At 40.4% G+C, this 12,919-nt stretch overlaps 1 pseudogene; it reads right to left on the reverse strand.

The window, feature by feature from the left end:
• LOC121105373 overlaps positions 1-12,568 on the reverse strand; it is a 44,479-nt pseudogene extending 31,911 nt beyond the window's left edge.
• Positions 12,569-12,919: the final 351 nt, after the last annotated feature.

Here is a 12,919-nt window from a genome sequence, read left to right on the forward strand (position 1 = left end):
AAAAGATTTATTTATTTATTTTGGGTGGGGAGGGGGAGAAAGGGAGAGTGTGTGCATGCAAGTTGAGGGAAGGGCAGAGGGAGAGGGAGAGAATCCCAAGCAGAATCCCCGCAGAGCATGGAGCCCAAGGTAGGGCTCAATCCCACAACCCTGAGACCATGACCTGAGCTGAAATCAAGAGTCAGAAGCTTAACTGACTGAGCCACCCAGGCGCCCCCTGTATTTTTCCTTCTGTCTCTTTTTTCTTCCCTTGGCTTTCCTTCCTTTCTTTCCTCCTTCTCTCTGTCTCTTCTCTCTGTCTCTCCTTCCTTCACTTCTCTCTTCTGCTTTTGTGACTGTTATTCGTGTTTGCGAATAATATAAGAGAGATGATGGGAGCAAAGTAGGGTAAAATGCAGAGGCATGAGCCAGAGCAGACCTGCTGCCTCTCCTAGATAGGATTGCTAGATGTATCAAATTAAAGTACAGGATGCCCAGTTAAATTTAAATTTCAGATAAACAATGAATAATTTCTTAGTATAAGAATATGGTGAATATTGCATACTGTATTTTATCTGGCAAGCCTATTCCTAGGGTTGTTTTTTCCAGTATCTTCTCTCTAAATCCCTGGGGGTCCATTTAACCTCAGTTTCTGGCTTTCCAGAGATTGATGGGCCTTATAGCAAAGACTCCTAGGATCTTCTTCCTTTATCCTAGCTCATTTTAGTGAGGAATTTAAGTCAGATGGCTTGGACTTAGGTATTAGAAATAACTCTCCTGCTTCACTGTCATTCTTTGTTTTAAAATTGGATCTCTACAGGATAGCACCCTCTGTTCTCATGGATGACTGAGACCACTAGATTTTATTGTCTTCCTGATCAAGAATAACCAGCTATTCCTTTCAGCAGACCCATCACTGTGCAAAGTGTACCAATGGAAGCTCTGTGGTCCTGCTCTCTAACTAAAGGGTGTGTATGGATCCTCTACCTCACTTGTCTAAGCTCTTTTCCTCCCCACTTCCCAGAAGTTACCCAATGGCCATCTCTTATGCCTAAGTGTCCACACCCTGAGGAAGAGGGGATTGGTGCAAGAAGTCACCTTTGCTTTCAGCAGGACAGACAAGAGGAAGAGACATATACAGATTCTGGAAGATATTTGTTTAGATGAGGAGAGTTCTAATCTCATGTATACCTGGAGGGTGTTCTCAGGTGAGAGGGTGAGTGGACACAGACTCCAGATAGCCATGTATCCTTGACCTGTGGACTCCAGATCCAGAAGGAGCCTGAGGCTGACAGCAGGGTTCTGGTTCTAGGACAGTGCTGCCTTTTAGAACAGCGATACTGCTTTTGGGAAATTTGTAGTTGCTTGAAGTTCTGGAAGGCATCTATAAGCTTTAGCCTCAACCTTTTATGCATCCAGACCCCTTTAAAATTGGTATCACCACATCTAGTCTCTTACCTTCTTACCTTCTCTTCAGTGTCATGGTCAAACCATCTGCTTCTGGCAAAGCCGCCTTTCCCACTCACAAGCACCTGCTCCGTGACATCACTTTAGTAATTTTCCTCTTTTCCTCTCCTGCGCTGATAATTTTTCCCTCTCTCCTATATCTTTTTCATGAGGGTACAATAATACATGTTATTATTTCTCCAATCTTAAAAAAAAACCAACCAAACTAAACCAAGCAAACCAAACAAACACGCCCCCTCTGGATCCCGTCTTCCCCTCCGGTTACTGTCCCATTTCTTTCCTTCTTTTTTCAGCAGACCCTGCAAAAGGAATGCCTTGACTCTTGCCAGTTTTTCTCCTCTCATCTCCTCTTGACCTCTCTCCAGTCAGACTTTGGCCTCGCCGTGCCCGTGAAGCTACTCTTACCAGGGTCATCAGCCACCTCCATGTTGCTTAGTCCGGTGGTCAGTTTTTAGTCCTCATCTTTCTTACCCATCACCAGGATTTGACACAAATGACACCCTCTTTTTTAAACAATTTCCTGACTATATCTCTAACCCAAACATCTCTCCTGAACATACCAGATATCTATTTGTCATTTCACTTGGATGTATAATAAGCTTCACCAACTTTGTGTATCCAAATTGAGCTCCTATTATTCCCCACCCCACCTTCTTCCCAAACCCACTCCTCCAATGGTTTCCTCCATCTCAGTAAAGGCACACCATACTTCCACTGACTCAGAACTAAAGCCCAGGAGTCACCCTTGTCTTTCCTCTTTCGCATATTTCCCACATCCAGTCCATCAGCAATTTCCACCGGGTCTACCTTCAAGATAAATCTAGAATTCAACTATCCTCACCTTCTTCCCTGCTACCATCTTGGTTCAAGCCATCATCATCTCACATTGGATTATAATTTTTTTTTAAGATTTTATTTATTTATTTATTTGTTTGTTTGTTTGTTTGACAGAGAGGGTGCACTAGCAGGGGGAGCAGCAAAGGGAGAGGGAAAAGCAGACTCCCCACTGAGCAGGGAGCCCGACATGAGGTTCCATCCCAGGACCCTGGGATCATGACACAGATGCCTAATCGACTGAGCCACCCAGGTGCCCCTCACATCAGATCATTATAATAACCTACCTGGTCTCCCTGATTTTACTCTTGTTCCCCCTTCAGTGTAGTCTCAACACAGCAGTGAGAGTGACTCTTAAACCAAAAGTCAGATTATGTCACTTCTTTGTTCAAAACCCTGTGGTGGCTCCTGTTTTTCTCAAAGTAAAAGCTAAAGCCTTTACAATGCCATAGAAAACTCAACACACCAACTCCACCCCTAATTTCCCTTCTGACCTCATCTCATGGTACTCTTGTCCTCTCGTACTAAATCCATCCACATGGCCTCTCTGTTGTTTCTTTACCCTTGCCTAGAATGCTTTCATCAGATATTCATGTATCTTATCCAGACAGTTTATGCTGGGAAAGCAAGATGAATGCTTGATATTTTCCCTCTATTCATTTTTTTCCAGAACAATGAGCTAGTACCCTGGCAGCATCCAAAAATGTCAAATGAACTTTTTTAAAATTGAAGGATTAAAATGGACTCATAATTTTTAATACATCTATGTGTTTCAACTTAAGACAGTCATTATTGTTTCTTTTCTTCTTTTTAGATTTTATTTATTTTAGAGAGATTGAGAGAGAAAGAACGAGCTGGAGAGAGGGGCAGAGGGGGAGGGACAGGGAGAAGCAGACTACCTGCCAAGCAAGGAGCCCAATGGAGGGCTTGATCCCAGGTCCCTGGGATCATGACCTGGGCCTAAGGCAGACACTTAACCAACTGAGCCACCCAAGTGCCCCATACTGTTCATGATGCTGAAGTCATCTTATATTTGACCAGTAAGAGCCCTCTTACAAGGGATCTTAAGTTCTTTTGATATGACCTAGTAGTCTTTGATAGCTTTTTTTGTATTCTTAATTTAAAATTTGAATAAAAACCTGCTTGCCATCTGTGCTCAAGAATACGGGCTATGAAATCAGATGTATCTGGATTTAATTCCAGGTTTAACAGTTATAATATCTGTGAAACTCTGGGAAAGTTACTTCTCTAGCTCATGCTCCTAACTTATAAAGTGAAAATGATAATACATAATCAGCAAGATTCTTTTTTTTTAAAGATTTTATTTATTTATTCGATAGAGATAGAGACAGCCAGCGAGAGAGGGAACACAAGCAGGGGGAGCGGGAGAGGAAGAAGCAGGCTCATAGCGGAAGAGCCTAATGTGGGGCTCGATCCCATAACGCCGGGATCACGCCCTGAGCCGAAGGCAGACGCTTAACCGCTGTGCCACCCAGGCGCCCCAATCAGCAAGATTCTTTGACAATTAAATGAGATGCAGTATATAAAGCACCAGATATATAGTAGATACTTAGTAAATTGTAGTGCCTATCATTAAAATTAGAGACAAAACCATGTTATCATGCAAAAGTAACAAGTTGCTTCACCATTACCCTTTAGATGAAGTTGTCAGAAAAGTGAAGCGAATAATAAGTTACATTTATTTTGTACTTATTATATGTAAAACACCATGCTAAACCTTTTTGCTTTACTTCAGTTATTCCTCTAAATAATCTTATAAAGGCAGGCATTAATGTACGTTATATATCTACATGTGCCATGCAAATATATAATACATCATAGTATTTTCCTATATAGATTATGAGTCTGGGGCTCAGAGAAATAAACTCATTCAGATGAACTAGGAAGTGACAGAATTCAGAATAAAACCCTCTGACCCCAAAGTATGAACACTTAATCCTATTTAGGTATATTATGTTGTTCTAGAATAGTAGTCTGGATAAAATGCTCTTCTGGGTACTCTCAAATTCCCATAGATTATCTTGACACTTATTACTTATTTATCTGCTTTTCTCCAGGGAAAATACTGTGTTTTAAGCAATAACCAAACTGGACCAATAACCAATGGCAGCCAGAAACCAGAAGTTTTATTGATAGCCTTTTGTGCAGAAGGAGAATGAATGTGAATCATTCAGTGCTGGGAGAGGCCAGGGAGAAAGAACTCCAAGAATAGGTCACTGTTTGCTCTGTTTTTGTCTTTTATTCTTTTGAAATTTCTCTCTTTCTTTCCCTCGTTTAGTGTGTCATTTCTGTATACATATCTAAAGCATGTGTGTTTTGTTAAGAATTGCTTCTGAAATAATGATTTTTAAGTCTTCTCGACTCTTTCACATCTGTGTAGATTAGGTGTTCTGAAAGTCTTAATCTGATCCTAATAATTGCTTCTAGTATAGCATTGGGCATGCTATGGGCATCACTGGCTTTTTGCAGCCAAATATCTTAGGCAGCCTTCCCATCTTATAGACTCTTAAATATAACATCATTTTTAAAAGTATTTTGAGAGAGTTAAGGTGTACGTAGGAAGGTGATGAACTAAGAGTAACATAGAAATTTGAGGATGATAAGAGAAAAATGAAACGCACAAAATTTTAGGGACTTACCCTCAAATTTGTGCTATGTAACTATTTTACAACAATGAATTTCCATCTAAAAAAATCCATCTATATCTATTTCAAAAACCTCTGCTGCCATTAAGCCATTCTTGTAGAAAAATTTCTCTGCCCTGAAACGGAAATGTAAAAAATAAAAATTAACTGTTCTTTCCACTACATTTCACTTCACCAAAGTCTTAAACTCGAAGTTTAATTTTGACCTTATAATTGCTAATACATTCACAAACTAAAGATGAGTTCTGAGTGGTATAGATAGTACTATATGCCAAGTTCGTGTAAAGTGAAAAAGTTCATTTTGCAACGCACTTCCTTTTAAAAAATATAAACTGCATGGCTTTCCCCTTTGCTTATAGAGCTTTTCAAGGCCAAAACAATAGTTTATTTCCTGATATAATTTTATAGGAATAATTATATAGCCTTTTTGCTTTGGAAACTATGATGATTTCTTCTCCTTAATAACTCTGATCATACCAATTAATTTAAATCTAATGGAAACATATGGCAAGGAGCCCAGAGGTATCTGGGCAGAAGTGTTATTACTTTATGGGTATTAGGAAAAGACTTATTAGCTTGGAGAATTCCCCAGCCATTTCTACCCATGAATTTATAGAGTGATACCCATCAGTCTCAAACTGCTTACCTCATGTGTCCTTCTCTTTCTTCCATGTCCATAATCCGTCAGGTGCTAAATTGCATTTTAAAATGCTAGTGAAAAGCAAAAGTAAATCTACCTGCAGCGTCATCTGGGTAAGAATGATACCAATCACCCTCAGAAATGTTCCTATGTCCTGTGGATACATGCTGTTGGTGTCTCATGACTCTATCCTACTGATGGCCTTGACCTCTTTGTTTCCACCTCTTTGGTGACACTTTGTCTGTTGCCCTCTGAAATTGTCCCAACACGCCACCAGTAACCATTTCTTCCTCTTCCTAGACACTCCTTACTGCAGGCCCTCAACTGTTATTCCTCACCACTGGCCTCCCTACCTCAGAATTTCCTCTCATTCAGTCCTTCTTACCCACTCATGCCATGTTGAGTTTCCAGAATGTACTGCTTTGATCCTGGCACCAACTTTAAAGGCTCCTCATAGCCTAGTGGATTAATCTAAAATCTTCAGTTAGGACCTTCACCATGTAAATTTACCTTCATTCCCTGCAATGCTCCACAGACATTCTTACCCCCATTCGATCTGGTCCTTGCAGTCGATGATGAACTAGAACACATGGATCTTCTAGGAAAGAAGTCAGTAAACTCTTTCTGTAAAGGGCTGATAGTAAATATTTTTCATTTTGTGGACCATAGGGTCTCTGTTGCAATTATTCAGCTCTGCTGTTGTGACATGAAAGCAGCTGTAGGCAATGTAAATGAATAGGTCCATGTTCCAATAAGGCCTTATTTATGGAATGGAAGATGTTTTTAAAGATAGATTTATTTATTTATTTATTTGAGAGGGAGAGCACATGAGACGGGAGGGGCAGAGAGAGAATCTCAAGCAGACTCCCCACTGAGCACGGAACTGAACACAGAGCTCCAGAAATCATGACCTGAGCCAAAATCGAGTCAGATGCTTAACCAACTGAGCCACCCAGGCACCCCTGAAAATTTTAATTTCATATAATATTCATGTCATGAAATGTTATTCTTTTGATTTTTTTTCTCAACTATTTAAAAATGTAAAAAGCATTCTTTGCTTGTGGGCCCTAAAAAGAACAGGTGGCAGGCTGGATTTGACCCATGAGCCATACTTTCCCAGCCCCTGTCCTAGAAGCTCAATGATCATGGGCTTTTAGTCAAGCAAGGCCAAGGACCCCAAGATAGCAAAAGCAGCACTTCCTCTCCCCATGATAGCATCCTCCATTACCCACTGTTAGTGTTCACCTGTAGTGGTGTAGCCTCTTGTAACATTAGGTGCAGACCTGCCCAACATCTCTGAGTCTCTTCCTACTAAGAAGAAGGCCCCTCAATAACCACACTGACATGAGAAGGTGGAATGCCACTGCATATAGCTAGAGCACTGGGCAAGGGTCAGAGTGGGGGCCTTTGGAGGGAACACAGGCCCAAGCTACTGGCAATATATATTCCCTCCTCTCGCTCTGTACCCCTGGAGTCCTTCTAGGAACTAAAACCTCATGACTGAATTCTCCCCTTTCAGCTTTTAGGTGAGGTGTCTCTGTTGTGGGTAAAATTTGCTGACAGATTCCTGGCAAAGTCACAGGTAATGTCAGGAGTCATATCACTAGTTATGGACACTAAACCTGCAGGTTAATGCTGCTGAAAAACCACGAGGATTTTTTGGCTGTCCACTACCAAAGAGAGACACTGCTGACCTTCAGATACTCACTCAATTTTTGAGACCCAGAGGACAACCCTCTATGTCCTGCCCGAAAACTATAGATAAAAGAGATAAAATCCACTTTAAAAAAAAAAATTATTTATTTATGTGACAGAGAGATAGCCAGCGAGGGAGGGAACACAGCAGGGGAGTGGGAGAGGAAGAAGCAGGCTCCCAGCGGAGGAGCCCGATGTGGGACTCGATCCCGCAACACCGGAATCACGCCCTGAGCAGAAGGCAGACGCCTAACGACTATACCCAGGCGCCCCAAGATAAAATCCACTTCTAAAAGAGGAAGATTGAAGTCTCCAAGCTCTCTGTGGAATTTCTTCAGAAGGAGTGATAGTGGGGAAAAGGGCACTAATGGAGGTGATGGTAAGAGAGTGTCCCGGGTTGTCCTTTTCATCTTATCATTGCTCCTGCCCTTGGATGGCTACAGCTGGAAGGTGATGCCTTTGAGAACAACTCAGAGGCAAGAGTCCAGAACTCCCGGCTGACATTGCAAGTCTGTCAATGGCCACTAGAGGGTGCCAGAGCCTGAAGCTGGGGAGCCCTAAGCGTTCTCTCCTCTTAGCCTGGAGAATTAAGCCAGCCAAGAAGCAAAGACAACTGACCATAAGGATACTGCTCCACTGGACCATGTGGAGCAAGACAAGCAGGATCTCAAAGAATCCAGAGACTTAAAGTACAGCAGACCAAGTGACTTCCTACTCTGGAGATAATGACCTAAGCTAGCGTCTCATGAAATTGAGCTGGGGAAAGAACTGCAATGAAACCAGCATACTCCTTGCTTTCATGGATCCTAAGTTGAAACCATTGGATACATATTTGGTATTTTTCTTTCAAGTGCTAGGAAGTAAAATAAAGAATAAGAATTGGGTAGAGGTATAGGGGCTTAGATAGAGAGTGGTCAGGACCATGTTCAGATGAGAACAGGTCAGGTAACAAGGGAAGGTTAAACGTGCTCCTTCCAAGTGAGCAGTGGAGAGCAAAGCAGGAGCTAAGGCTTAGCCACAGAGACTTTCCCACTCTGCTCTCTTACTCTCCCAATGATAACTGTTCCAGTTTGTTTTAGAAATTCTTCAAAGCAAAGAGAAAGTGTGCAGAGTCCAGACAAAGAGGATGATTATTTGCTCAAGAGCCTGTTTATGAAAATGACATTATAAAATTGGCCTGATAGCCTAGAAACTGGCGTCGGTTGTAAAAATAACAATCTGTAATTAAAAATCCAAGAAGATTTAAATCAACATAGGTGATGGGAGGGAGGGTTGGCAAGGTGTAGACGGCAATAAAATCTCAATATGATTCTTATATTGTTTAGGAGATATAGATTCTGATTAATGCTAGATATTGTTAGAAAATATTGTAATATGTAAATAAGAGAAACCATTAAAAGAGAAATAAACTGTACAATTTTCAAATCATTTGAGGAAAAAAAACAAAGAAAATTCTATCATTTCATTCAAAGCCAAGAGAAGGAGATAGGGAGAAGAAACAACAAGAAAGCATGGAAAACAGAAAAGATAAGATGGCAGAAATAAATTCAATATCACTCTGAATGAGTTCAGTGTACCTAATTAAAATTCAGAGACTTAAAAAAATCAACTGACTGTTTAAAAGAAGTGTCTTAAAATGACATGGGAAAGTTGAAAATAAAGGATGGGGAAAGCTGTATGAGCAAATACTAACAAAAAGAAGACAGGAGTAGCAGTACAGATGTAAGAGAATGTTGAAGTGACTTCTGTCTCTCAGTTTTGGTTGAGGGCCCAAATGCTAAAAACAGTGCAATGGGTACCAGGGACCCCACAGTCTAAAGTGAGGTATCAAAACTCTCCAAATAGGACATGCTAAGAAATGGTAAGACTGGAGTGCCTGGGTGGCTTAGTCAGTTAAGCACATGCCTTCGGCTTGGGTCATGATCCTGGGGTCCTGGGATCGAGCCCTGAGTTGGGCTCCCTGCTCAGTGGGGAGTCTGCTTCTCCCTCTGCCCTCCTCCCTGCTCCTTTGCTCTCTCTCTCTCTCTCTCCCAAATAAATAAATAAAATTTATAAAAAGAAAGAAATGGTAAGACTGCTTGCTCAGACTCTAAAAGAATAGAGGAGTGAAAGGTATATATTGGAGAGAGTTGTTGGATACTCTGTGCTTCTTCCACTGTCCTGGGCAAAGTGGAGGGTGTGATTCCCCTTCACCTCATGCCGAGGAAGGAGGGCTTCATTTGGAAAGTTTGATTGGAGTCCCTGACGTTAGGAGGGCATATGGGCTGTATAAGAAGCTGTAACTAGATTGGCTTGAAGCAGCAGTGGAAAGCAAGCAAGACTGCTTAGGGAGCAAGCCACAGTTGTTAATGGCAGCATGACAACGGCGACAAGGTACATATCTCCTGTGGATCAAAAATGAACCCGTGGATTGGGGATGGATGAGGGAGCTGACCTGAAGTCTAGAAGAGGACTTCTTCCCCAAAAGGACGCTGGGAGGGGTAATGGCACCTAGTTGAACGGTAATCCGTTGGAACCCTGGGGCTGAGAAGGAAGTGGAAAATAGCCAGCTGGTGTCAAGGGATCAACAGTGGCATGTTTCACTAGGGGAATCTCTAAGAAACCCACAAAACTGCTCCCAAAAGAAAGAGTCAGCTTGGAACATCTAGATCACAAATATAGCAGATAATACCTTGTCCTTTTCCTCCAGGCCCAGCCCTGGTGAAAAGTGGTAAACAGAAGAGGGAGAAGTTGACCACATCCTTCTGCCCTGTTGCAGACTTCCATACTGGAGCAAATCCAAACCTGTGTAAGAGAGACTGCGTAAAATGGAGTTTGGAGTTCTCATTATCACACTGGATTGGTCCTCTACATGTCAAAACAAAAAGATAATTCATATATTATCTAAGAGTAATCCAAAGAACTATGGGACCTGTCCAAGATTTCATCCAAGGGCAAGGAATGGATTGTTTGATGGAGCGAGTTTAGTGAGGAAGAGTGGTAGGAAAGAATAAATTTGCTTTGTTACTATCCTGTTACTCTCAGCTCATTCAATATAGCTATTGCATTAAAATAAGACGAATTTGAATTCAAGGTGAAAAGTATTAAATAAAACCAAGGAGGGTATTTCATATTAATGAAATGAAGACCTCTCTAATAAGGTTACTCTTTTCTGTATCCTTTCTGTTCTTTTTCCATCCATCCACTTAGGAGACTTTCCTTTCCCTCTCTTCCCTGAGCCTCCAACCTGCCTCATGCTTTACAGTCTATAAATGTGACATGGGTTTCAGCTCCCTTATTTTGTCTCCTTGTAGTCAGAAGTCCCTCCATCTCTATGTATCCTCCAAGAATTAAGGGGTGCTCCATCAATGCATTTCTGTGTGATTTTGGGCAAATTGCCCACCCTCACTAAATTTCAATTTATCATCTGTAAAATGCAGCTAAAAGTTCCTATCTTGAGGTTTAAATAAAATAATGCTTATAAATTGCTTAACATGATATCTGGCACATAATAATGAATGGTAATTATCAGTGAAACAAGGTTAGTGATAAGAAAAATCTATATTGCCATTTCATCTTCTTTCAAGAGCAGAGAATGAGACTTCTCTGTGATATGTGCCAATCTAGCATATATAGAAGTTCAGGATATGTTGCCTGATGACAGTGATTGTAATGACAATGAAACGGTAAGGACAGCAGTAGCGATTCACAAGATACCCCAGAAATGTAACACCTAAAAGCAAGTGGCCCAGGAAAAAGACCACTGTGGGTAATGGAGCCTGGTAGATTATTACAAGGAATTGACAAAAGCAGGCAGATTAGGTTGAGATAGTATAATTGGAGATTTGGGTGGCTCAAGTCCAGCATAAATTCCATGCAGCAAAACCAAACACACAAAGAGAATATTTGATAAATATCTTCTGTGTGTAACACTCAGATAAGCCTTGCAGATCACCTTGGTTTTGCGTTTTTTTTTTTTAGCTGTTTTTATACATGGTGTCCCATCATATTTAAATATGAAGGACAGCAATAAATCTTTTTAATCTAAGCCCAGCACCATCACATAATGTCAGAAACATTAAAAGAAAATGCAAATATCTAAAGGCTGAGGGAATTGTAATTTGGAGTAAGCAATGGGTTCTATAAAACAAATTGCTTCTGACAAAACCAATTGCAGTTTTGATAGAATTACGAAATCATTCCCTTATGGGACAGCAGTTATATTTGAACATTATCAAATCATTTGCCAATTCCTCATGCAATTTTAAATAACTCAGATTAGACTTAAACATGAGCAATCACAAATGGAATGAGTCAATGAAAACTGGCTGAGGGTCTGTAGATAACGAGGTCTTGGTAATAATATGTGAAGCTCCAAGTGGGGTTTGAGTGGGATTGCTCTTTCCATGTTTAATATCTTGATTAATAGAGTGGGTGATGGAATAGCAATATAAAATGTTGCATTAGGTCCTTTTCAGGAGAATGGTTGAATATAAAGAAAAAAAGAACAATGGAAATAGAGACCCATAGAAATTAAAAATTGCAGCAGAAAATGAAAAGCTGCCTTTTCGGTTGTAAAATTCAATGTAAATAATGTGGTATAAAGTATTCTGATATTCAGGGTTTATTAAGAATATCTGCCTAAGAAGCAATTGGATAATGGCAGGCAGGAAAGTTGAAATAAATTCGTGATGACAGTTTCTCTGCATCCTAACCCTCTCAACCAAGAGGGTCCAGTGTACATGTAAGATGTCCATATACTTTGTAAAATGGGGGAAATTAGGAACTAGACATTAAAATATTAACTGAATGACAATAGCATTATAACTTGTAAATAAAGGCTCTTGTAAATAAAGTTAATTGATAAAACTGGATTTAACTTTCCAAAGGACAGTGCTTGCCCTTTCTTCCTTCCTTCCTCTCTTTTCTTTTCCTTCCTCTTTTCTTTTTTTTTTCTTTTCTCTTTCCTTTCCTCTCCTTTCCTTTCCTTTCCTCTTACTGAGTTTTCTTATTGCCTTTGGTATCTAATGTGGTCTATTTTGCACATTTTCTGAGAGAAAGAAAGCAAATCATTTCATTTTAAAATGTTTTGTTACAGAGAATTTTGAACATATAGCATAAGGTAATGAAGTTCTTATACCCACCACTGAGGTGAACAACTTACCAACTCTTGGCCAGCCTTCTTTAACCTGTGCACCTTCTCCAGTGGCGTGCTGAAATCAGCTCCTGCCTCTGCAAGGGTGGATTGTGGGCATCTTTTTGCAATGCCAAGTTCTGTCTCACAGCTTGATAGCTTGAAATCCGTCATGGTGTGAGTACTGACACCAAGGCAATCAGAGATGATACAAATGCTACAAATGAGACCTCCCTGAAGCCCACCCCCAACCTAGCATTTACCAATACATCACTACCCTTCTCACTTTTCCTTCCCATAGTATTTTGAAACAAGTTCTAGACATGATATTACTTCATTTATAAATATTTCAGCCCCCAAAGAAGAGGATTCTTTTTATTTAAACATAACCATAATGCTATACAAAATTGATAGTAATTCTTGAATATCAAATTACCCAGCAGTGATCAAATTTTTAGTTATCTCTCTTTCTAATGTTTGTTTGTGTGAATTAGGATTCAAATAAGGTCCCCTGATTGTAATTGG

The sequence above is a fragment of the Ursus maritimus genome, unplaced genomic scaffold, assembly GCF_017311325.1.
Source record: "Ursus maritimus isolate PB19 unplaced genomic scaffold, ASM1731132v1 scaffold_26, whole genome shotgun sequence".
Classification (NCBI taxonomy): Eukaryota; Metazoa; Chordata; class Mammalia; order Carnivora; family Ursidae; genus Ursus; species Ursus maritimus.